This window comes from Bos taurus, chromosome 13 (genome assembly GCF_002263795.3).
Source record: "Bos taurus isolate L1 Dominette 01449 registration number 42190680 breed Hereford chromosome 13, ARS-UCD2.0, whole genome shotgun sequence".
Lineage (NCBI taxonomy): Eukaryota > Metazoa > Chordata > Mammalia > Artiodactyla > Bovidae > Bos > Bos taurus.
In genome coordinates this window covers 7,756,197-7,783,691 of record NC_037340.1, presented here as the reverse complement: position 1 = coordinate 7,783,691, position 27,495 = coordinate 7,756,197, and the positions used below count along the sequence as shown (strand labels likewise).

General features: G+C 39.0%; 1 protein-coding gene and 1 long non-coding RNA gene across 4 annotated transcripts in view; both read right to left on the bottom strand.

Annotated features, from left to right (window-relative positions):
- LOC132346873 (uncharacterized) overlaps nucleotides 1-26,101 on the bottom strand; it is a 31,045-nt gene extending 4,944 nt beyond the window's left edge. The window contains exon 1 of the long non-coding RNA XR_009496831.1: nucleotides 3,260-26,101. This is a non-coding gene — a long non-coding RNA (uncharacterized lncRNA). The remainder of the gene's footprint in view (nucleotides 1-3,259) is intronic.
- MACROD2 (mono-ADP ribosylhydrolase 2) overlaps nucleotides 1-27,495 on the bottom strand; it is a 2,330,645-nt gene that overhangs the window by 2,099,546 nt on the left and 203,604 nt on the right.

Here is a 27,495-nt window from a genome sequence, read left to right as displayed (position 1 = left end):
TACTGGATACATGTATGAGAATACACATGTAAATCCTCATGTAAATGAAAGTCACTCAGTCGTGTCCGACTCTTTGCAACCCCATGGACTGTACAGTCCATGGGATTCTCCAGGCCAGAATATTGGATTGGGTACCCTTTCCCTTCTCCAAGGTATCTTCCCAACCTAAAGATCGAACCCAGGTCTCCCACATTGCAGGCGGATTCTTTACCAGCTAAGCCACAAGGAAAGCATAAATGTAATATAAAAGGAGAAAAACTTCACTTTATACATTATTTTTTTTTACTTTACACCAGAGCATGGATATAGGCCATGTACTTTTAATGTCAACTAACCTTTTACATGTATTACTTCTAGTTTACCCACCTCCAATATCTGGCAATGGAATCATGAGCAACTTTGGTTTACTCTTTTATCATTTTTTCATTAAAAATAACTAACAAATGCAGTTTAACATTGCTATTTTTGAGAGAAATGTAAAAAATGAATCAAGCTATCAATCTATACAGTTTTTAAACTCAGTTTCTTTCTCATTTTAATAATGATGTCATTCTTTGCAATTAATTTATTGCCACTTCTCTGAGAACTCTAATGAGGACATAGGCCCTCTTTCCCAATTCTTCCTGGAGAAAAAGAATAAATACTTCACAGATATACTCAATTTGATCTTAAAAACCTATTAGTCATTTGTGTGTCTTATATTCCTAACTGGGAATATACACAGGTCAGCTCCTTTGAAAAGAATATAGGGCAACTATTAATCTCCCCAAAGAGATTCAAGAGAACCACTAAAGGAACAACCACTGTATCTGAAGATATATAGGATATGAGGCCTGTTCTGCTTTTTATCTATAAAATATGTACTGACAAGAATTTTTTATACAAATGAGGGCCACCTTGTCTTCTTGGGAGAGTATAGCTTCATCCCACTGGTACTGCTGTTGACGAAAACTGTCATGTTTAACTTTTTCTGAGGCTGTGAAATGTTTGTGTCCCCCTAACATTTGTATGTTGAAATCCACCACCCCCATTATAACAGTATAAGGAAACGGGGCATTTGCGGGTGATTAGATCATGAGGGTGAAGACATGAGTGGACTTAGTGCCCTTATAAAAGATGCCTCACAGAGCTTTCACTCTCTTGCCACCATGTGCAGACACAGTGAGAAGAGGGTCATCTGTGAACCAGGAAGCGGGCCCTCATCAGATACTGAATTTGCCCACACCTTGATCCTAGACTTCCCAGCCTCCACAACTATAAGAAATAAATATTTGCTGTTTTAGTCACCCAGTCTATGGCAATTGTGTTAAAACAGCCCCAAAAGACTAAGGCACCCTGCACCATTTTATACTAGACAACATGAATGATGGGCAAGTAGTGTCCTTTTTGATGATGTACATGAATTTTTTAAATGTTAACTGTTATTCTAGAGAAGCTATCAATACCAAAAACTGAAGTATGATTCCACTTCCAGTTTAGTCACTCAGTCGTGTCCGACTCTTTGCAACCCCATGAATCTCAGCACGCCACGCCTCCCTATCCATCACCAACTCCTAGAGTCCACCCAAACCTGTGTCCATTGTGTCTGTGATGCCATCTAACCATTTCATCCTCTGTCTTCCCCTTTTCCTCCTGGCCTCAATCTTTCCCAGCATCAGGGTCTTTTCAAATGAGTCAGCTCTTCACATCAGGTGGCCAAAGTATTGGAGTTACAGCTTCAACATCAGTCCTTCCAATGAACACCCAGGACTGATCTCCTTTAGGATGGACTGGTTGGATCTCCTTGCCGTCCAAGGGACTCTCAAGAGTCTTCAACACCACAGTTCAAAAGTATCAATTCTTCGGTGCTCAGCTTTCTTTATAGTCCAACTCTCACATCCATACACGACTACTGGAAAAACCATAGCCTTGACTAGATGGACCTTTGTTGACAAAGTAATGTCTCTGCTTTTGAATATGCTATCTAGGTTGGTCATAACTTTCCTTCCAAGGAGTAAGCGTCTTTTAATTTCATGGCTGCAACCACTATCTACGGTGATTTTGGAGCGTCCCCACCACAAAAAAGTCAGCCACTGTTTCCACTCTTTGATTACAGCTACCAATTTTAAATAATGGCAGGCTTTTTATATATGGTTTATAATACAGTTCTGAAAAAGATTCTCAAATAACAGTCACAAAAGTGACTTAGTAGAACAGGAACACTGGAATAAGAATATGAGCTTTCAGGGCATTACTGTAATACTAAGGACTTAACAATTCTGATATGTCTGTTTTAAATCTCATTATTTTGCAACCATAAATACATACTCTGAAATCAAGAGGCTATAATATGAGAAGTCATCTTCCTGTACCTTTATCTGTAAAGTGAAACAAAATAATTTGCAAGACATCCCCATGTTTTATAATTCTATATTTCATCATCAGAGGTAGAATTGGAGAAGGAATTGGCAACCTACTCCAGTACTCTTGCCTGGGAAATCCCATGGACAGAGGAGCTGGCAGGCTACTGCCCATGGGGCTGCAAAGAGTTGGACACAACTTAGCAACTAAACCACAAAACGATAAGAACTCTGAAAATGATATCATCAGGCTTAATTCTCTACTCAGCATCTTGTATATTTAATAATTAAGCCATGCTTCATGTATCCAAACTATGTACTTAGTTTTCATGTCATATTTATGCCTTTACAGGTTATTCTAGTTCATTAAATAGCAACTCTACTTATCCAGCTGCAAAAGTCAAAAACCTCAGAACCTTCTTCAACTCCTTCCTTTTCTTCTCTCCACATCCACCTTGGCCATGCTGTTCAAACCACCCTCATCTCTAGTGTGACTCCTGAAATATTAGCATCTTTGGGGCTCATACTTCCACTCCTGTCTCCCCACACTCAGTTTTTCCACAAATCAGGTGAGTCAATGCTTTCTTGAAATCATTACACAGATAATTTCACTTTACTACTCAGAATCCTCCAAAGGCTTTCACTCTTGCCCAGAGTCAAGGTGAGCTTGCATTAGCGGGCCCCTCTACCATTTGTCCAACCTTCCTACTAGACTCTCACCTCCACCACGCCACTCTCTGCATTCTTAGGGCAGGTTGAGTGTATTCTATTGGTTCTACTGCCTGTAATGATCTTGCACCAGAAATACACATGGATCACAGTTTCATTCAGGGGGGAACCTCTGCCCACATGCTACTTTATTAGACAGTTTTTTACTAACTACAAAATATAAAATAATGCCCTCTGTCTCCCTTACTTACCCTCTACCTCACTGTATCTCCATTACTCTGCTTTATCATTTTCATTGCATGTATGTAAAAAAAAAAAAGTATGACATATGCTACACTGGGAAGATCCCCTGGAGGAAGACACGGAAACCAACTCCAGTATTCTTGCCTGGAAAATCTCCATGGACACAGGAGCCTGGAGGGCTGTGTCCATGGAATCACTAAGAGTCAGACATGACTGAGCAATAATGATTGATTCTTTCACCCCAACTATCAGAATGTTGCTGTGTTAAAGCAGCAATTGTGTCTCTTGTGCTTAAGATAGTAACCAGTAAAAGAAAACACTTGAAAAATATTTGTTAAATGAACAAATGAGTATATTAACTCCTACCATTTTCAACAGAAGTCAACAAAACAATATAAAGGGAAAACTATTTTGAGAATAGAAGGATGTGCTAGGTACAACATGGGAATATAGTAACATGTTTCCAGCAGAAAGCCCTCTCTGAAACTGGATTTAGAAACACTTGCTCCACTGTAGCAGGGAATCAGCCAGAAAGTTGATCAGGGCTGTGGGTGGAAAAACAGTCATCTACAGGAAATTAGAATCCCAGGCTGTGCTACACATGTAAGTGTGGAGTCCAAAGTTGTATTACATATATGAGATAGGGACTTCAACTGAAAAGTAAGCTTAAAAGCTAGCTGAGAGTCAGGGATATATCTAGGTTCACTGAAAAATAAAATTTAAAATTATCCTGTAGGAATACTTCTGTAACTCCCAACACGTAGGACTCAATGGCGGGCAAACCTATACTGTCGGTAAGCAGAGTTTAAAAAAAAGAAAATTAGAACCCACACAAGGATGGAAAGTCAACCACTGCATGAATGGAAAATTTATATACTAGAAAAAAAAAGGGAACTGAGATAATCTGAGTATTAAGATAAGCACATCTTTTTACAAGGGTATATAAATAAAGAATATAGGACAACATGAAAGGGAGAATTTCATACAGAACATAAGAATACTAGAAATGGAAAATGTCAAAAAATGAGACAAGCTATAAATTAGATTTAGCTAATGAGAAATATGATGCACACACAATATAGAAAGAAAAAAAGATTAAAAAATGAAAGAGAAAGTAAGTGATTTAGGGTACAAGAATGAAAAAATACTTCATATGTCCCAGTACATGAAGAGAAATGCACAGAGGCAATATTTAAAGAAATATGGCTGCTAGTTCTCCAAAATTTAAAAAACAAATCCTCAGTTTTAAGAATAGATTATATTTATATACAGATACACAGAGTTCCTGCATATATATCCAAACCTAGACACATTTAATAAAATTTCTTAACACTGAAGGTAAAAACAAAACCTTTAAAATTATCACAGAGAAAAAGTGAGACTGCTATACAGGCAATAATTAGACTGACAGCTGATTTCTCATGAATAGCAACAAATGCTACAAGACAATAAAATACTACCTTCCAACTGTTGAAGAAAACTGTCTACCTAAATTCTATACCCAAGTATCTATACTAAGAAACCTAAGTTATTAAACAGTAAGAGTAAAATAAAAATAACTTTCAGTCATAACAAGAAAGAGAATTTGCTACTCACAGACTCTTAATAAAAATTAATTTGGCAATAAATAATAAGATACAAGGAAAAAATTAATGAACTGATATCATTAATGAGTTAATAATAAACAGGTTTTAAAATAAGACTGACATTTTGATTGGAAAAAGGTTAAAAATAAGGTTTATTAAATAAGGTTTAAAAATATCAAATAATATCATGATTGATGCAAGATTCCAGACTTCTTTTAATCATTTAAAAATAAGCAACTCCCAACTAGAGTCAATGAACAAAAGTATAAACTAGAAAGATGTACACTGAATTCATAAATGCAGTAGCCTCTGGAGAGAAGAAAGTTATGGGGCTAAAGAGGTAACAACAGGGACTTCAATCTCACTTGTATGTCACATTTTTATTAAAAAAATAATATTGAACAAAATGTCAAAGAATTATTTTCATTGAGTAAACAAATGTTTCTTTTTATTCTATTTTTGTGTGTTTTGGGCAGTGGTAGGCCAATTATTTGGAGAAGGCAATGGCACCCCACTCCAATACTCTTGCCTATGGATGGAAAATCCTATGGATGGAGGAGCCTGGTAGACTGAAGTCCATGGGGTCGCTAAGAGTTGGATACAACTGAGCAACTTCACTTTCACTTTTCACTTTCATGCATTGGAGAAGGAAATGGCAACCCCCTCCAGTGTTCTTGCCTGGAGAATCCCCGGGACGGGGGAGCCTGGTGGGCTGCCGTCTATGGGGTCGCACAGAGTCAGACACGACTGAAGTGACTTAGCAGGCCAATTATTATTATTATTAACTTAGAGTAAACAGGGCTTCCCTGAGAGCTCAGTTGGTAAAGAATCTATCTGCAATGCAGGAGACCCCAGTTTGATTCCTGGGTCGGGAAGATCTGCTGAAGAAGGTATAGGCTACCCACTCCAGTATTCTTGGGCTTCCCTTGTGGCTCAGCTGGTAAAGAATCCACCTGCAATACAGGAGACCTGGGTACGATCCCTGGGTTGGGAAGATCCCCTGGAGAAGGGAAAGGCTACCACTGCAGCATTCTGGCCTGGAGAAGTTCATGGACTATACAAGGTTGCAAAGAGTCGGACATGACTGAGCAACTTTCACTACTACTAGAGTAAGCATGACTACTATGAGATCTCAAACGCAGAGTATGAAAGTTCTTTTATTATAAAGTTCATGACATCTCAAGAATTACATGAATTGGAAGAGTTCTAATCTCCAGTTGATTTCTCACTGAATCTAAGATAAACATGAAATCAAACTGTTTTTCAATTTTGAACCACTCCAAGGAGTGGTCAGTCCATTTTACACTTTGATTTTCAAACTGTAAGACACAAACATAAACAAATCAAAACAGTCTGGATTTGATTTAAAAAATATACATGGGCTTCCTGTTCAAAGACAGAAAAATGAGGTGGGAGGAATATGAAAATGAATCATTTCAAATTAGTACAAAGGATTCTTAGGACAGTCAGTTATGCTAAACAAATTGGTTCTTCACATTGAAGCAAGCCACTCAGTTTAGAAATTTCATGTATCAGTGGGTCAATCTGCAGCCAATCCACAAGCAGTATTTTAGTTATAATAAAAACTGAAGTAGTCCCATAGATATGTTTTTTCCTTTGCATTACTGTCCTTTCCAGAGAAAATGAAAAATTAAATCTATAAAGGATGGACTAGTTCCAAATGGCTATGTTGTTTGTGCACTTGTTAAGTGAGGTCTGCAGCTTTCAAAACCAAAATAGAGTGTGAATGTCCCAGTAAATCTGCATCAAATGTGCTTCAGGTTGAAAGGAAATGATACCAAATGCAAGAAGTTAAATGAATCATGAAAAAAGTGTAATCTACACAGATAGACCGTGTTATGCAATTGCTCTACTTGTAGAAGTCTATGTATAGGGCAAAACAACTCCTTATCATTTCCAAAAATAAACATAGCTCGTTGTTACTCTGCAGCTGGATGAAGTATCTCTTCATAATTTTTCAAGGCATTTTAAGGGAGAAAAATGAGTTATCTTAATTATGATGGGGGCAATGTGATTTATTGGTTCAGAGTAAGCACTCAGATTCCTGCTGCTTGGGCTTTGCATCATGGCCTCCCTAACAGCTACATAAGCTTGAGCTAGTTTAACCACTGTGTGCCTCTGTTTTCCAATCTGCAAAACAGAAAATACAACGACACGTAGAACAGCTGACAAAATAAGTAATCTTATGTAAGTTATCATAATCTTCATTTTAATGTGAGGCTTTAAACTGCAGGAAAAGAAATGTGGTATTCTTATGTATTGTAACCAATTAAGAACAATTTTACAATTAGGAAAAGGTGTTCTGTATCTCTGAAAATGAGCTTAATCAAGGTCCTAATATTAATCCATTATGTGTAATGTTAATACACATAATGTTAAATAATCCACTACTGGTAAAAAATAAGGCTCTTCATTTTCCATAAAAAATGTTTAAGTTCATATTAATGATTTTCTGGAAATTTTGCTGCGCTTGTGCATGTATGAAAAATATTTGTCATTTCATCATATAATCAACATCTTTTTCATATTTTAAGAACTGGAACTGTAATTAAACTATTTTCTAGTGTGATTTTAGGCTTTACTAAGTTAAATCGACAGCTGTTAATAATATAAATTTTATCCCTCTCCCATTTGGAAATATTCGTCTGGAGTGGGGCTTTATGCAGGCTTTATGGCTAGATACCTTTGTTAATCTCCCAGGAGCTACGTGGTTCCTGTGTTTAGACTGCCCTTTTCACAAGTTCCAATTGCCAACTACACACAGAAACAGTATGAGGGCTTTTTCCTCACATTAAAAAAAAAAAAGTAAATCTTCATTAAAAACTACTTTGATCCATATTTGACTTTCAAAACATAATAACCAGTTTATTCCAATGCATTAAAAGAGCAAATATTTAAGTTCTGCATATCCAAAGCAGTGAGCAAAGAGGTAAAGCAAGAATATTTGAGCTGATGAGTAATGCTGATCTCCCAAAGGAAGGGAGAGGCAGCTGCATTCAATCTAGGATTGTTAGGCCTTCTGACAAGAATGCAGCTCAACTGTAAGGTCCAAAAATCTATGTGTATTTGTTTGTGAAGAGTGTGCATATATGTGTGCCTGTGTGCATGTGTGTGTGTGTGTATACAGAGAGAAAGAAAGACAAGAGAGGGAAAGAGACAGAAATATAAGCTGTGACATTGGCAAAAGTTGGTGAAAAATAGAAGACATTCAATCTGAAAAAAAATATATATATATATATAAAATAATAGACCACATGGAGCAGATTATATACTGAAAACACTGAGAACTTAATCTAAAACAAAACTGTTTAAATGAAATAATGTTGAATATGTGACAACTCTTTAATCTTGTATGACAGTATAACTATGCATCTGTAGGAAGTGTGTACTTGCAAATAGCTAATGTATATGTATACAAGAGGAGTTTCATAAAGTACCATTCAGAGACTGCTGTAAGACTCAGTAAGAATGTCAACAATGTGGTCACAAGATTCCACTGCTCCCATGTAAACACGGTCCCAAGGTTAACACGCTCATGATGCACGTGCCAGTCACAGGTAACAAACTTCACAGTGACAGTATCAGAAGAGAATCATCAGGAACAGTTACTGAACACTTACAATGTGCCAGACACTATCCTAAACATTTTTCATGAATTAATTTATGTAAACCTCGCAACAATCCTATGACATGGCTGCTACTACAATGCTCATTTTACTGATGACATAACTGATGCCTAAAATCATGCAGCTCCGAAGGGGCAGAATCAGGGCTCCAACCCAGGCAGCCTGGCTCTGGCACCAGGCCCTGCCATCACACACACACTAAAAGAAAAGAACAGCAGAACAGGCAAGAGCAGCAACCTAAAACAGGCTTCCACCATCTCGCCTGGAGACAGCCTCCTAACTGTTTTCTCAGCTTCTGCCCTCGTCTCCAACGTCCAATTTTTCATTGCATAAAAGTCAGGAAGATCTTTTTAAAACATAAATCTTTTTAAATATACAACTTTGATCAAAAATTTCCAGTTGCTTCCCATCACACTTATAATAAATTCCAAAGTTTCTACACATTTGTAGTATGTTGAACCTATAGTTAGGAAGAATTAACAGCAACGCTGAGTCTGTTCCTTGTAATTAACGTTTAAAAACAAAGGAAAAATTTGAATCCACGGGCCAGAAAAACTTAAAAAAATGTAAAGTTGGCATCTAAATCCTGCCAAACACTAAATCCTTACAAACACCCAGTTGACAAAGATCCTAAATGCATAACCAGCCAGCATCACCAAGACTTCACTGCTTCATCACTGATCCTGCAGAAACACTGAGATTCTCTGCTAAGGAGAGGGACATCATTCCTGCTGCTGCCAGGCCCCGAGAGACTACAGCTGTCCTGTGTTCATTCTCTGATGCTTAGCAACTCTCCAGTCCATGAAACTTCTGTATCCAAATTCCACATGAACTGATCAGCAAGCACTTTCCCCACTTTTACTCTAACCACATACATGCACTGCCTACCCTTCCCAGCCAAACCTCATGCTCAAGAGCCAGAGAAACACACACACACACACACACCACACACACACACCACACACACACACACACACACACACACACACACAGACACAGGAATTAGGGTAGTTTCACTGAATTAAGAAGTCAAAGCCACCATTACAACACTATTTTCAACTACAGCATGGTTTGAACAGGCTTTTGTGGGTGGCCCTGAGAACTTTCTATTTATCACCCTAGTTTTTTAGCAAAAGCAGTTTAAATTTCTAACAATGACCTTAAAAACTATTTTTTTAATCCCTAAGTTTCAGACCACTTGCTCTTAATACTAACACAGACAACTGAAATCAATACTCACATAGAATGTTGTTTAAAAAGCCTTTATTTTAAAATATTGATTGATAGTCTATTATAATTGTTCTGAATTCAGTTTCTACCTTAGCAAAAAACTATACTCGTGATTTGATTGACATAAATAAGGTTTTATTAAAGACTAAAATGGTAACATTGATCCAAATATTTTAAGTACTAAATCTATCTCAAAGTAAAATTGCTTCAGTAATCACTTTTTACAATGTAAAGGAGGCTGTGGGAATCATATTTGAAAAGCTAACTACACTTAAAAAGAAGTGAATATACTTTTTCAAAAAGTATACATGTTAATATATAACTATCATAGTTGAAAATGAAGAACAAATGTCAATACTGTCTATCAGGTGAATCAAATTTTATTGTTCCCATACTATTTCTCAGATATACTTTTAAAAAGTAGTCATGTTTGCAGGCAAAAAGTCTCTTGATTTAAGTTTCCCTTTTCAAAGCAGAAAAAAAATGTGCTTTTTTCCCTCTAATATTCCAGGGTACTAAAACACAATCAATGAAATCATTCTATGTAGTTTTTCAGCTAGAATTATTTGTTTCCACCTTGCAATTCTTCTGAAGAGGGAAACAAATTATCCTGCCATTATAGAAAAAACACTAACAAGTGGAGACCTAATAAATAAGATTTTTAAATGTTAGTGAACATACATCTGACCTACGACCTGAAAGAAACTTCCTCAAACAAGCAGATGGCAAGCTGTAAAATAACATCTGGAATTTAATCCCAGGAAATCAGATCCCATCTGAAGCGCTGAGCAGCAAGCTGGAATAGGATATCGGGTAGAGTGACTCGTTTACAGTATATAAGCACCATGGTAACAATGCAGCAGACAGCTACTCCAAACAGTGGCATTTGAAAACCACAGACCTCTGAGAATAAAAGTCATAACGGAGCAAAATAAAAGGGCTGGTCTGCAGGTCATAAATACCACACACATTCAATTATTAAAAGAATGGCAGTATATTTAATAATTACTCCTCCTCACAAAACACTGATGGGAGAACAAAGAGGGCAGGAGTAGCCTTACAGTAAATGAGCTCTAAGCAAAGCAAAAAAGAGATCTGCCAACTCAGATACAATGCTCTGCGAAAACTATTAGCAAAGACTGGAAGTATTTAAAATCTGTAATAAAAACCCTAGAAAGCCCAATAACTTCTAGATATATACAAATCTATGGGGAAGAGATTAACTCTCAGGACACTAATGGCCACCTAAGAGTTATCAGTGTCCTGCTTCTGGTAAGGAATCTATAGGCCAAGCCATGTGAGCAGAAGAATGCAACAGTCCAGGATCGAGGTGGAACATACAGGACTACAGGAGGGGCGAGCAGAGGTCTGCACAGGGCAGTGATACTGGCAAAATGAAGGCTAGTGTGGCTCGATGGGCACAAGGGCTCACAGCACTGAGGCAGGGGACAGACGGCTGAGTGGCCAGAGTCTGTCCCCTGCGGACAGATATCCCAAAACAGAAGGAGGGAGGAGAAGCTGAGCCTCGTTCAGATAAGAGATAAAAGATCACATGACCCTCATCCTCCAGGTCAAGGAGACCCTCCCAACCACATGTGCACAGAAGGTCTCCTGGAGATCAAAAGAGATGGGACATCACCTCACAGGAAGTGATACCCAAAGGCCTCTTCAGTAGGATCCATAAGCAGGCACACAGGGGAGAACCCTGAGATATACCAAATACGGATTCAGAACCAGGCAAAGCAAGATGACTGGCCAAAGGAAATGTAGAAGAAATGCCCAATAAAAAGTGATTTATAGGTTTCTGAAGCATCATTCTGGCTCTCCAAATTTTTAATTAAGCCTTAACTTTTGGTAATATAACACAGTTACTCCAGTGTCTAGAAACAGACAAACTCAGATTCACATCAAGGCTCCTCCATTTACCATATGTTTAACCTCGAATGCCCTCGAAATGTAGCCTCAGCCACATTTCCACATCTCATAGGGTTATTGTAAGGATTTATACATAATCTGTAAAACAGTCTTGGGACAAAATGAAGTTTGGCAAATATCTTTCATCCATGTATCTTTTTAGCTATTAAAATCCCTAATCAATCTCAAAAAAAAAAAAAAAAGTGACTTAAACTACTATGAGTGTGTGACTCTCTCCAAGCCCACCCATGTGTCTATCCACATATACTTTTTTCCTCCTAATAAATACTTTACTTGTTTCATATCTTTCCATCTCTATGTGGACATTCATTTCTGCGGATCTGATGGGCAAGGGCCCTGTCACTGGCCACTGGTCCCTCATGGTCTAGCATTCTCACTGTCACAGCCCAACCTCAATCTCTGGCCAGAAAGCAAAGTCCCGCTTCAAGCTACTGCAGGCTGCGGTCACCCAAGATCAATACCAGCAGCCAAAGTAAACTGGAGACACAATCATGAACAGAGTCAGGAGAGAGGTAGTAAGTGATGAAAGCTTAAGGCCCCATATATGGCTGAGTCTGAAGCCCCATATGAACCCCAAGAACAGGTCCTTGTGATGGTCAGTTTTATGTGTCAACTGGGCTAGGTCATGTACCCCAGGTATTTGACCTAATATTAACCTAGATGTTTCTATAAAGATATTTTTAAGATAAGCTTAACATTTAAATCAGTAGACTTCAGTAAAGCAGATTACTCTCCATAAGCATGGGTAGGCATCATCCAACCAATACAAGGTCTTAATAGGAAAAAATCAAATCTTACCTCCCTGGAATAAGAGGCCAATCGCCCTTAAACTACAACTGCAGCACTGCCCTAGGCCGAGCCCCAGCACGCTGGTCCACCCCAAAGACACTGTACTTCTTGAGCCGTCAGTCACGTGAGACAAATCTCCTTCTCTCTCTCTCTCAGTATCATACATACACACACACACATATATACATGAGAGATTTATTTTATTTTATACTATATTTTACACAGATGAGAGAAAAAGACGAGAGAGAGTGCACGTGATCATCCCTCTCTCTCTCTCTCTCTCTCTTGAGCACCCTGACTAATACAGTCACAATAGCAACAATCTGGAACCACTGCTCCCTTACAGCACAGTCTTTCTCCCCAGCAGGGCTTTCCTAGAGCTACCATTCAATGCCATGACAAAGGGAGAAGGGGACCCTGACTTCTTCATCTTTCCCTCTCACACCATGTCTAGGTAGCACCTGACACACAGTAATCAATAAATCTCTTGAAGACAAGTCTGAGAGGTATTCGGGTCCATGGCCTTCCCTGGTGGCTCTAGTGGTAAAGAACACCACTGCAAATGCACGATACACAGCAGACTCAGGCTCGATTCCTGGGTCGGTAAGATCCCCTGGAGTAGGAAATGGCAAACCACTCCAGCCTTCTTGCCTGGAGAATCCTATGGATAGAGGAGCCTGGTGGGCTTCAGTCCATGGGATCGCACAGAGTTGGAGAAGACTGAAGCAACTTAGCATGGAGGAATGATGATTTGGGTCCATGGAATTTTTTAAGACTGCACATATTATTGATGGTGGCTCAGTGGTAAAGAGGGCTTCCCAGATGGTGGCAATGGCAAAGAACCCCCGCCTGCCAAGCAGGAGACATAAGAGATGCAGGTTCGATCTCTGAGGTGGGAAGATCCCCTGGAGGACAGCAGGGCAACTCATTCTAGTATTCTTGCCTGGAGAGTCCCATGGACAGAGGACCCTCGTGGGCTATAGTCCACAGGGTCGCAAAGAGTCTGACACGACTGAAGCAACTTAGCACACATGCAAACAGTGATAAAAATCTGCCTGCCAATGCAGCAGATGTAGGTTCAAACCCTGGGTTAGGAAGACACCCTAAAGGAAGAAATGGCAAGCCACTCTGGTATTCTTGCCTAGGATATCCTGTGGACAGAGGAGCCCGATGGGTTACAATCCATGGGGTTGCAAAAGAGTCAGACACAACTTAGCAACGAAACAACAATACTACTGATATACTCCAACCTATTCCTTATATGAGCAAGCAAAATCCATATGAATATCTGAGCGCTTAAGATAATATCACTTGGCCTTCTTACTTCTTTCTTGTGGTTAATTCTAAAAGCTGAATTTAATTTTTTTGTCTATTATTTGTTGTTGTTGTTGTTTTTAAGTTGCTAAGGCATGTCCAACTCTGCAACCACATGAACTATAGCATGCCAGGCTCCTCTGTCCTCCACTATCTCAGATCAGATGCCATGATCTTAGTTGTTTTTTTTTTATTGCTGAGTTTCAAGCCAGATTTTTCACTCTCTTCTTTTGCTTTCATCATGCGTCTCTTTAGTTCCTCTTCACTTTGGGGCATTAGAGTATCATCTGCATATCTGAGGTTATTGATATTTCTCCCGGCAATCCTGATTCCAGTTTGTGATTCATCCAGCCCTGAATTTCGCATGACGTATTCTGCATATAAGTTAAATAAGCAGGGTGATAATGTACAGCCTTGTTGTATTCCTTTTCCAATTCTGAACCAGTCAGTTGTTCGATGTCCCATTCTAACTGATGTTTCTTGACCCACAAACGGGCTTCTCGGGAGACACATAAAGTAGTCTGGTATTCCCATCTCTTTAAGAATTTTCCACAGTTTGTTGCAATCCACACAGTCAATGGCTTTAGTATAGTCAATGAAGCAGAAGTAGATGTTTTTCTGGAACTCCCTTGCTTTCTTGATGATCCAACAAATGTTGACAATTTGTCAATTATCACAAAGAGTTAATTTGATTATTCAAAGAAAAACTCCAGTCTATTCTTCAAAACCCTTCTCAACTTCCTTCAGAAACCCAGAGGTTGAATCAAAGAGAAAAAAAAAAAAAAAAATCTAGTTCCTCCAGTCTAAGAATTGGGAATGAGTCAAGAAGTAACATCTAACAATAATACCCCCCGTACAGGATGTTTATTGTTTGCCAAGTATCTGTGCTAACCCCTTAGCACACACAATTTCAAAACAGCACTGAAAGGTTGGGGTTATTAGCCTGTTTTACAAGTGAGGAAACTGAAGCTGAAAAAAGTTAATTTACATAGCAGAGATTCTCTAATTCAAAGTGAAGTTGCTCAGTCATGTCTAACTCTAGGTTGTGTCTTCTGATAGATTTTCTAAACTTAGTTTGTTTTGTCATGTATTTAGACGATTGTTTCCAAAGAAAGCTTCTTGGAACCTAACCATAACCAAAAACAAATGTGTGACCTCCCCACAAAATTTTACTCCCATCAAAGGACAAAAAATAAGTATTTTTATGAGACAGTTAAAACGAAACATACCCTAAAGCAACAATGTCTATAGCATCTAAAAGAATCTGAATGATTATCAGAACACTGCTACATAACTTCTCAGGTAGAAAACAGTTAAGATTCAGTCCAGTACAGTCACTCAGCTGTGCCCAATTCTTTGCGACCCCATGGACTGCAGGCTTCCCTGTGCCAGGCTTCCCTGTCCATCACCAATTCCTGGAGCTTGCTCAAATTCACATCCATCCAGTTGGTGATGCCATCCAACCATCTCGTCCTCTGTCGTCCCCTTCTCCTCCTGCCTTTAATCTTTCCCAGCATCAGAGTATTTTCCAAGGAGGCAGGTCTTCTCATCAGGCGAACAAAGTATTGGAGTTTCAGTTTCAGCATCAGTCCTTCCAATGAATATTCAGGACTGATTTCCTTTAGGATTGACTGGTTTGAACTCCTTGCTGTCCAAGCGACTCTCAAGAGTCTTCTCCAACACCACAGTTCAAAAGCATCAATTCCTCAGCACTCAGCTTTCCTTATGGTCCAACTCTCACATCCACACATGACAACTGGAAAAACCATAGCTTTGACAATATGGACCTTTGTTGGTAAAGTAATGTCTCTGCTTTCCAATATGCTGTCTAGGTTGGTCATAGCTTTTCATGCAAGGAGCAAGCATCTTTTAATTTCATGGCTGCAGTCACCATCTGCAGTGATTTTGGAGCCTAAGAAAATAAAGTCTGTTACTGTTTCCATTGTTTCCCCACCTATTTGCCATGAAGTGATAGGACCAGATACCATGATCTTTGTTTTTGGAATGCTGAGTTTTAAGCCAGCTTTTTCACTTTTAAAAAGCCACTTTTTCACTCTTTCACAGTTAAGACCATCATAAATTAAATGCAGATTAAAAATTAAATGTCTTAATTTTAAAAGCTTTTAAGAGTTTAGGAAGCCACATGATCATGCCTGATTTTGCTATGTTCAACAGATAACAACTAGCAGCTCTGGACAAAACATAAGAAACCACTAACTACCTGAAAGCTCTGGAGAATTTAACACAAGCAGAGAAAAACTGAAGCAGAGTTGACAGTGAAAGAAAGGGAGGAGAGCAGGTGGTCTCTTGTTTTGGTTTGGGCTTTTTTAATATAACTTTGAGCCAGAGCGCAAAGCTCACAGTCACCATGCTAGATACCTACAACTACAACTAAGAGGGCCATGAACGTTGAGGGCACATTTCCCAAACCGTGCAACATTCTTCCTAAAAGTAACAATGACTTAACAAGTATGGTTTTAAATTCAGCCCACTCACATACTTCAATTACTAAATAATACTTAGGCCTTAACTTTGGTCTATTTTAAATAATATATGTATATGTTAACTTATTTTTTTACATTTCCCCTAAACAAAGGTCCGTCTAGTCAAGGCTATGGGTTTTCCAATGGTCATGTATGGATGTGAGAGTTGGACTGTGAAGAAAGCTGAGCACCAAAGAATTGATGCTTTTGAACTGTGGTGTTGGAGAAGACTCTTGAGAGTCCATTGGACTCCAAGGAGATCCAACCAGTCCATTCTGAAGGAGACCAGCCCTGGGTGTTCTTTGGAAGGAATGATGCTAAAGCTGAAACTCCAGTACTTTGGCCACCTTATGCGAAGAGCTGACTCATTGGAAAAGACTCTGATGCTGGGAGGGATTGGGAGCAGGAGGAGAAGAGGACAACAGTGGATGAGATGGCTGGATGGCATCACCGACTCGATGGACGTGAGTTTGAGTGAACTCCGGGAGATGGTGATAGACAGGAAGGCCTGGCGTGCTGCGATTCATGGGGTCGCAGAGAGTCAGACACGATTGAGCAACTGAACTGAACTGAACTGAACTGAAAGCTGAAACCATCTTAAGATAAGCAAGGCCTGTGGGTGCACAAAATAGCAATTAGTAGGAGGCACAATAAAATTGTCTGAACCAAATGATAATCACATTCCCATTAACTGTACATGATTTTATGCATGACTTCTTTTAATCTTCTCCTTTCACCATTCTCAGATGGAATATTAATTTGAGAAGAATAACTAAAAAAAATCATAAAGAAAACTTTTAATTTAATTTAGAACTAAACATTTTATCTAAATAATCATAATCATGGATCTCAAGTAACTTTAAACACAGTATTTTATTTTGGCTGTCACAGAAAATGTTATGCTATGTTGTTCTTGAGATTTCCCAACCCAAAGAGAGAGTTGATCACTAATTTTTATAATAAAAAACTAAAGGACAATTATTTCTTATTCCATTATCACTATGAACGTTATAGCCCGAATAAGATAAACCAACTTCCACAGGACTATTTGGTTCAACAAAGCTGCTTCCTATGCCGGTGTTTATTTCTGAAGGCTCTGTTTTTCTACTCAGAACTGCTTCTGAAAATTTTTGATGCAGCATGCCACTTTATGAAGCCCCCAGAAGAAATTATTCTCAGGTCTTGATACCAGGAAACAACTATGAATCCTTAGGAATCAGGTACTTGGCTTGTTTTTCTTTAGTCGCTAAAGCCTCAGTCAACAATTTGGCCCAACTCTAGCAACTACACAGCTTTGTAACATGGAACTCTTTATGCTCATTTTACTGTTCACTTAAAATGATTAGAGAATTTCATTAGAAAAGACTGATGCTTTCTCAAGTGAGGCTAATATATAAAAATATCACGTGTGTATGGTATGTTCTTAAGGACTAAAAAACGATGATTCACGTTTAATGACACTATATTGAATATTAAAGTGCTATATATATATAATACTATCTTCCCTGGTGGCTCAGAGGTTAAAGCATCTGCCTCCAATGTGGGAGACCAGGGTTCGATCCCTGGGTCGGGAAGATCCCCTGGAGAAGGAAATGGCAACCCACTCCAGTATTCTTGCCTGGAGAATCCCATGGACGGAGAAGCCTGATAGGCTACAGTCCATGGGGTCGCAAAGAGTCGGACACGACTGAGCAACTTCACTTATTTACTTACTTATATATAATACTTGGGAATTAGTGAGAGCAAAAAATAAATATGTAGTTATAAACAAATAAAAAAACGTTCCATTTACCTTCTTCAGTGAAAATTCACATACACTTCACATTCATTCTGTTGTAGTGATTTATGGCAAGGAACAGTCCCAAACGAGTCATGATTTTCACAGGAAGAGCCTGAAATTTCACCTCAGTCCATGAGGAGTCCAAATGCCACAACAGCAGGGGCAGCAGTCACTGATCAATCCCAGGACACACCATCCACTATTGAACGGCTCTGCTGATAAAGTGATTCAGGTTTGAGAAACACTCAAGCTCTTATAAGGAGCCCAGCTCCATACTAGGTGATTAATATAAAATTTTTTTTAATCCATCAGTCACTCAGTCGTGTCTGCCACTTTGTGACCCAATGGACTGCAGCACGCCAGGCCTCCCTGTCCATCACCAACTCCCAGAACTTGCTCAAACTCACGTCTGTCAAGTCAGTGATGCTATCCAACCATCTCATCCTCTGCCGTCCCCTTCTCCTCCCACCTTCAATTTTTCCCAGCATCAGGGTCCTTTCCAATGAGTCAGTTCTTCGAATCAGGTAAACAAAGTATTGGAGTTTCAGTATCAGTCCTTCCAATGAATATTCAGGACTGATTTCCTTAGGATGGACTGGTTGGATCTCCTTGCAGTCCAAGGGACTCTCAAGAGTCTTCTCCAACACAGTTCAAAAGCATCAGTTCTTCAGCACTCAGCTTTCCTTATGGTCCAACTCTCACATCCATACATGACTACTGCAAATACCCTAGCTTTGACAATATGGACCTTTGTAGGCAAAGCAACATCTCTGCTTTTTAATGCTGTCTAGGTTGGTCATAGTTTTTCTTGCAAGGAGCAAGCATCTTTTAATTTCATGGCTGCAGTCAACATCAGCAGTGATTCTGGAGCCCCAAAAAATAAAGTCTATCACTGTTTCCATTGTTTCCCCATCTATTTGCCATGAAGTGATGGGACCGGTTGCCATGATCTTAGTTTTCTGAATTTTAATCCCATTTTAAAGAAAAAAGAAACATTTTAAAATGGGGCTAAAACTCCGTTTAACCCCAAGTGTATTTTAACCCCATTTTAAAGACAAGGGCTATAGAAATCAAGTTACAAGCTCAAAGTGAGTAGGGCTGCATAAAAGACGTGAGACCCAAAGCTAGCACCCCTAAACTCTACATTTTGTTCTTTCCTCTACCTATAAACTATATTGCTATACACTGGCAAAAATCTAAAAGTGGAGAATTTAATTTATTCTTGCTGAAACACTGAGAAAAGGTGAAGTAATTTAGGTAAAGTTGCATTATTCCTACCAGCTAGACACCCCTTAAGTCCTCCTATGATGCTTTGATACTTTTCTCAATTCCATTTGATTACTTCTTAAATCAAATGGAATTGAGGAAAGTAACAAAGGCAAATTTATTACAATTGTGAAACTGTTTCTCCAAATATTATACCTATCTTGAAGGATTCATTTAAACTCGTAGCTGAATGACAGATTTTTTATTTTCAGTAATGAGGTGTTGGCAGCATTATCTATAGATCACTAAAGTGCTTTGTGCTTAACTGGACAAAAATAGGATCTTCTGAACAGAGTAAAAATTTATAAAATATGGTAAAATTCCTATCCTAGACATTGTTAGAATACAGACCCACAATCCTTTATTCAAAACCCTTGGGGTCAGATACGTTTTGGAATTTAAAATGTGTATGTGTGTGTGTGTTTAGAAAGTTTAAGTAATTAAACGGCATTAAACAAAGGTCCGTCTAGTCAAGGCTATGGTTTTTCCTGTGGTCATGTATGGATGTGAGAGTTGGACTGTGAAGAAGGCTGAGCGCTGAAGAATTAATGCTTTCAAACTGTGGTGTTGGAGAAGATCTTGAGAGTCCCTTGGACTGCAAGGAGATCCAACCAGTCCATTCTGAAGGAGATCAGTCCTGGGATTTCTTTGGAAGGAATGATGCTGAAGCTGAAACTCCAGTACTTTGGCCACCTCATGCGAAGAGTTGACTCACTGGAAAAGACTCTGATGCTGGGAGGGATTGGGGACAGGAGGAGATGGGGATGACAGAGGATGAGATGGCTGGATGGCATCACCGACTCGATGGACGTGAGTCTGAGTGAACTCCCGGAGTTGGTGATGGACAGGGAGGCCTGGCGTGCTGCGATTCATGGGGTCGCAAAGAGTCGGACACAACTGACTGACTGAACTGAACTGAAGCATTTTTAAAGATCCCAGCAGGAACGAGGTGCTATGCTCAAATTAGGATAACTTGAGGAAGATTTAATAAAGACACTGTTTACCATGATGTGGGCAAGGTGTAGGGAACCCACAAGGCACAGCTGGCTAACTGGGGCTAGTATCACAGTCACTGGCACCATGCCTATGCCAGACAGACAGTGAGAAGGGGACAGTTTCAGAAAGCTAGAGAGTGAGGCTTGTGGGATGGACAACGAAAGAGCAACCCCCTCCAGTACTCTTGCCTGGAAAACCCCATGGACAGAGAAGCCTAGTAGGCTACAGTCCACGGGGCTGCAAAGAGTTGGACACGACTGAGCACACGCACGCACGCACACACACACATGGCTTGTGGAGAATGGGTAACCTATCTGGTGGTCAGACCTCTCATCTAGAGACACACTGTGGTGACCCCTCAAAGAGGGTTCTGGGCAAAATAATAGAACCTACCCTCAACTCTGTTTCCTTTCTCCAATCTCTTTCCAGTGACTTCCACCTGCCAAATTCAATGGGTAAATCTATCTCAAAGGAACCATACATATAGACTACAGAAAGTCAGACTCCCAGGCACATAGCTGGATAAAAAAAAAAGGTAGAGAGTGAATCTAAAATAATAAACAGAAGTTACACAGCATCCACCCTGAGTGGGGTCTGAGACAGCATCTTGTTGTTGCTGCTGTTTATTTGCTAAGACACGTTCAACTCTTGGTGATGACATGGACATCATAAGCCTGCTAGGCTCCTCTGTCCATGGGATTTCCTGGGCAAGAATACTGGAGTCAGTTGTCATTTCCTTCTCCAGGGGATCTTCCTGACCCAGGGATCAAACTTGAGTCTTTGAGTCTCCTGCTTGGCAGGAGGATTCTTTACCACTGAGCAACTAGGGAAGCCCCTGAGACAGCATACATTAATCAAACATATAAATAATTTCTGCTTAAAAATGTACAAAGATGCACACCAAAGGAGATAATGAAAGAATGTAACTTCTCTTGAGTCTGCATCAGGTTTTGCTACCAAGTGAGTTACCCAGAAACAGAACAAAAAAAACAAACACTTGATTTCCAGAGCCTTTGTATATGGTTATTACCTCTACTTTACAAATGAGAACACAGCTTTACAAAGATTAGATATCTTTTCCAAGGACATCATGCTGTAACTGAAAGTCAGGATTTGAGCCCGGTTCTGACTCTGGCTAACTGCTCTCTACCCTGCTTTGTTGTTTTTCCTGTAATACAAGAGCTATATAGGAGTCCATAATTTATACATGTTTACCTTATCTGCTGTGTAATTCCTTATCTCATAAAATCATGCATAATTGGTATAGATATAAGGTACATTCCATAATATCAATAAACCCTAAGAAGGTTTATTGTAGTATTGTAAAGACAAGTACTATGCTTGTAGTTCCAAAACCTTTTAAAATCTTGACCTGCCTTGTCATCACAAGCATTTCCCTTTCCTTACAAGGTGCACCATACTCGATGTTCTCAGAACACTAAGGTGTTCCTATAGTTGCACAGGGTCACCAGTCAGCCAGCCATCTATGAAACATTTTACCTTTCATAGACCACAAGCAGCAACAAATTTAAGATTTATTTTCCTTTCACTGTGTTTCACTCTTACTAGCCTTCCTGGGCACAGGCTATGATTTTAATTGCATTTTGTACAACTGTAAACTTAATCACATTCAAATTTCAATGAGCACAGTAAATACAAAACAAATCAAACCTGGATGTGAATAAGCTTATATTTTATTTCCACTGATATTACCAATTTTGCAACATAGTCAGTTCAAGTTCAAAAGCCACCAGAACAATCTGCTAATGCTGAATTAGTGTGGAGTTCTCCCCAGCATGAACTCCATCCCTCTAATCCTGCTTCCAGCCAGGGGACGTGCCATCTTCTCTGCAGACTGTCCACACCATGGATTTGACCCTGGCCAACAATAAGTGTACCGAAAGTCCCTATGAATTAGGAAGACAGATTCCAACCTTCTCTCTCTTTGGGTGCCCATATTGGTTTCTTCCCTCCCCACCATATCTGAATTCAACCCTTGACACTACCCCAGTTGCTAGCTTCCTGGTACTGCCTCCAGACCAACTTACTTTAGTACTTACTCCCTGTCTGCAAATCCCAGCTTGACTTATCCTTCCTGTCTGTGGAGCCGTTGTTGTGAAGGATGACTATTTATTATCTGAGAGTTTTACAAGTTAATAATGAGGACTGAATATGAAAAATGTGTTCCGTGATTCTGAAGACACATGGCAAGATGCAAGTGTGCATCATTTAGCTTATTCAAATCTGGTACTTTTCTTCCCTCAGATTGAACTTTATTTTTAAATAGTGAAATGTACAGAAACTGTGAAGAGAGGCAAGGTCACCATTTTTCTTTTGTTTCAAAGTACAGTAAACTTATAATTATCAGAACTATTGAAGAGTGAAATCTTGGTAACAGTAGGAAACCATGAAAAAACATAAAACTGTTAGCTAATCATCCAAATATATATTCTATTTTTCCTGTGCACAAAACAGACTACGTTCCCCAGCCTCCTTCGAAGTCAGGTGGGTATGAGACTGAATTCTAGCCAACTGGACGTAAAGAGAAGTGATAACCTCCATTCTGGCCAAAACTCACCATGCTTTTTTTTTCCTCTGCTGTGTGGTCAGGATGGAGACAGTGCCTACTTGCACAACAAAATGTCCTTGTGTTTGCATGTCACTTTCCTTTGCAGGTATATTGATACACTTGATATTCACCAAGTACAAAATAATTCAGCATTTTGCCCATTTTCTCTTATATTCTCTGCTTTCTTCCACCACCACCAGCCTCCCAAAGTTCCTTGGGAAATACATTTAATTCAATGAGTATTGAAAATCTGTTCCTGCCATGCAATCCACTCCATTAATAAGAAAGTTTTGAACTCTGACTTGAAAGTAAAAATTGCTTGGTAAAGTGAACATAATGGTTATTTAGGAACTTACAACTATGGCCACGTCATAGTTCTCTATTAAGAATAAGGAATTGTCTGCCTGTAACATCCAATCCCTATCATGTTTGTGAACCAAAAAAATGGAAAAATATGACAATTACATCTTCAATCAAGTCATTGATTAAAATCAATAAAAGAAGTCTTATAAGAATGCCTAAGATGACGAGGAAGTTCAGCTGCCAATGCAGCTGAACACTATTCAACAAACATGTTAAACAGCATGCTAGACAATTAGAGAACCACAAGGATAAACAAACTCCATTAGGTAACAGCGAAGACAACTGATTGTGAAAAGGCTGTTTTTTGAGCATTGAGAAAGGTACCTGGTCCAAGCTAGATGCTCAATAAACATTTGTTTTTTGATCAAACATGCCAAAATGGGCTCACAATTTGTCTTCAAACTTTAAGGAACATCAGAATCACCCAAAGATCTGGCTGAAAGACAAACTGAACATCAGCTCTAGATTTCCTGTTTCCTTAGGAAGTGAAGCACAGTAACTTGTATTTTTAATAAGCTCTCAGTCAAGAACCAGTGCTCTAAACCCCTCCCACCATCCACAAGACCTTTCCAAATGTTCCCTGGGGAACAAAATTTCTCCTAGTGGAGAACCAGTATTCTAGACCAGCCAGATTACTTTTCAGGGTTGTTTACCAAGGGCTTCCCTGGTGGCTTAGGCAGTAAAGAATCCGTCTGCAATGTAGGAGACTTGGGTTCGATCCCTAGGTTGGGAAGATGCCCTGGAGGAGGGTATGGCAACTCACTCCAGTATTCTTGCCTGGAGAATCCCCATGGACAGAGGTGCCTGGCAAGCTACAGTCCATGGGGTTGCAAAGAATCAGACACGACTGAATGAATGAGCACAACTAAGCAAACAGACCTAATTACTTCTCCAGACACTGTGATTTAGATTTTAGGAGGATATGACATAACATCTGTCGAGTTATCCTAATGGATAAAACAGGAAAATGTGGGCTGAATAATGCAAGAATTAGAAGATTTCGTATCAATTTAATGTTACACCCAAGGATTTTGATTAATGTATTTACAGATCAGAGACAGATTTATAACACTCTTGAATCCATACTATTTTTAGCTATTTTTCTCCTAGCCTGACTGTCATGTCACATAGGCTCCATTTCGTGCAACACCAAACTGCAGTAACTACCTGAGTGTCATCTTCAGAAGGTTTCCAGAGGCATCTTTTCCAGACAAAGCAGCAAAAAATGTACTAAAGTCACTTAACAATGCCTCCTATGGGCGTTAGCAAAGGAAATAATGCCATGATTTAAATTCTTGTTAATTCTTGTTCCAATCTGGATTCCTATTTCAGATATTTGATCACATCTACCTTTTGCCTGAGTTTTTTTAAAGTCTACCATTTTTTTTCAAGTCCAGAGTATACATCTAACTAGTAACAGCATTTCCTCTCTCTATATTCTCTATAATTTCTACCTCTTGAAGAAATTCTTCCCTCTAATTTGGAATTATGTAGAATAGCACTCCACAAACTTTCTGACACCAGGGACCAATCTAATGAAAGAAAATTTTTCCACGGACTGGGAGTAGGGAAGATGGTTTCAAAATACTTCAAGTGAATTCCACTTATTGCACACTTTATTAATATTTCTCATCTAATGCTGCTGCTGATCTGACAGGAGGTACTGGTCCACAGCCGAAAGTTCAGGGATCTTTGATGTGGAATACTAAGCCCTCTTGTTACTCCATGTTTTACGTGTGTCTACAGTTCTTTAAGAACAATAAAAATTTACTAGGTATAATATCTTTATTTCATTAAAGAGAGTTCTAAAAAATGTCCAGGTACTTGAGGACTTCTATCACCTTTACACCTGATTCTGTTTCATGATCTCCTTAAGAACAAAGGATCCATTTCTTTCTGTAACTATGTAATCTGTATGATACTTACATTACTATAACACTTCTATGCTTCATCTCCTTCCATTCTTGTTTATATGCTCTCCACCACCCTTTGACCTGCAAATTTGTAGGTTTTACCTCCCTTCTAACTAGTACATTTCTTTTGAACAATGAAAAATATAAGCAAAAGTAAGTTATAAGAGATATAATTAAGGAGATTCATTATGTAATTATGTTGTCTTCAGTGTGTCAAAGACTGCAATTATTTTTTAATAAATTCTCATGGAATAAAATTATCCAAAGTAGAAGGAAAATAAGCTACAAGATAAAAGTCTTCCTTTCAATCTAATAAAAGTTCTCAATTCCTGTATTTCAAAGACACTGTACAAAACTGGGTATAGGTTATAGATTAAACAATCAGTTTCAATACAAATCAACTGGATAATAAACTAAACAAATCTCAAAAACAAGTCACTGAATTTGGATTACCAAGTATTTTAAATACAATTCTGTTGGGTAGAGAAGAGGAAACAATTTATTCAACACTGCCAAATCACTGTATTTATACTAATTTGTCACTGATTTTGATATGAAGCTAAAAGACAAATAAGGGTTATCAAATAATTAGTAATTACATGATCAGCAGAAAAACTCTTCCAGATCAAATATTCTTATTCATACCATTTTGGAAATAGCAATTACAAATTATTTAGGAGTCTCAATATTACAGTCAAATATTTTGATAGGCATTTTTCTAAGGCCAAGCTTTTACTTAAATATTAAATCACAAATTAATAATAACATATGTGTGTTGCTATATATAACAATCTCACTTTGAAATCTTGGTATTAATTGCCAACACATTGATTTTCTAGAGACATATTCATCTTTGTATTTTTATTTATTTTTCATTGAAGGATAACTGCTTTATAGAATTTTGCTGTTTTCCATCAATCCACAGCATCAAGTAGCCATAGGTATACATATATCCCCTCCCTTTTGAAACTTCATCACATCTCCCTCCCCATCCCACCCCTCTAGTTGACACAGAGCCCCTGTTTGAGTTTCCTGAGCCATATAGCACATTCCCATTGGCTATCTATTTTACATATGGTAATGTAAGTTTCCATGTTACTCTCTCCATACATCTCACCCTCCCCTCCCTTCTCCCCATGTCCATAAGTCTGTTCTCTATGTCTGTTTCCCCATTGTTTCCCTGTGAATAAACTCTTCAGTACCATTTTCCTAGAGTCTGTATATATGTGTTAGAATATGGTATTTATCTTTCTCTTTCTGACTCACTTCACTCTGTATAATAGGTTCTAGGTTCATCCACGTCATTAGAACTAACTCAAATGCAATCCTTTTTATGGCTGAGTAATATTCCATTGTGTATAAGTACCACAACTTCTTTATCCATTCATCTGTCAATGGACATCTAAGTTGCTTCCATGTTCTAGCTATTGTAAATAGTGCTGCAATGAACAATGGGATACATGTGTCTCTTTCAATTTTGGTTTCCTCAGGGTATGTGCCTTAGAGAAGGAAATGGCAACCCACTCCAGTATTCTTGCCTGGAGAATCCCATGGACAGAGGAGCCTGGTAGGCTACAGTCCATGGGATCGCTAAGAGTCAGACACGACTGAGCGACTTCACGTTCACTTTGCACTTTCATGCATTGGAGAAGGAAATGGCAACCCACTCCAGTATTCTTGCCTGGAGAATCCCAGGGACAGAGGAGCCTGGTGGGCTGCCGTCTGTGGGATTGCACAGAGTTGGACACGACTGAAGTGACTTAGCAGCAGCAGCAGCAGGGTATATGCCTAGGAGTGGGATTGCTGGGTCATATTTCTGCTTTATTGACTGTGCCAAAGCCTTTGGCTGTGTGGATCACAATAAACTGTGGAAAATTCTGAAAGAGATGGGACTACCAGACCACCTGACCTGCCTCTTGAGAAATCTGTATGCAGGTCAGGAAGCAACAGTTAGAACTGGACATGGAACAACAGACTGGTTCCAAATAGGAAAAGGAGTATGTCAAGGCTGTATATTGTCACCCTGCTTATTTAACTTCTATGCAGAGTACATCATGAGAAATGCTGGGCTGGAAAAAGCACAAGCTGGAATCAAGATTGCCGGGAGAAATACCAATAACCTCAGATATGCAGATGACACCACCCTTATGACAGAAAGTGAAGAACTAAAGAGCCTCTTGATGAAAGTGAAAGAGGAGAAAGAAAAAGTTGGTTCAAAGTTCAACATTCAGAAAACTAAGATCATGGCATCCAGTCCCATCACTTCATGGCAAATAGATGGGAAAACTGGCTGACTTTATTTTTCTGAGCTCCAAAATCACTGCAGATGGTGACTGCAGCCATGAAATTAAGAGACGCTTACTCCTTGGAAGG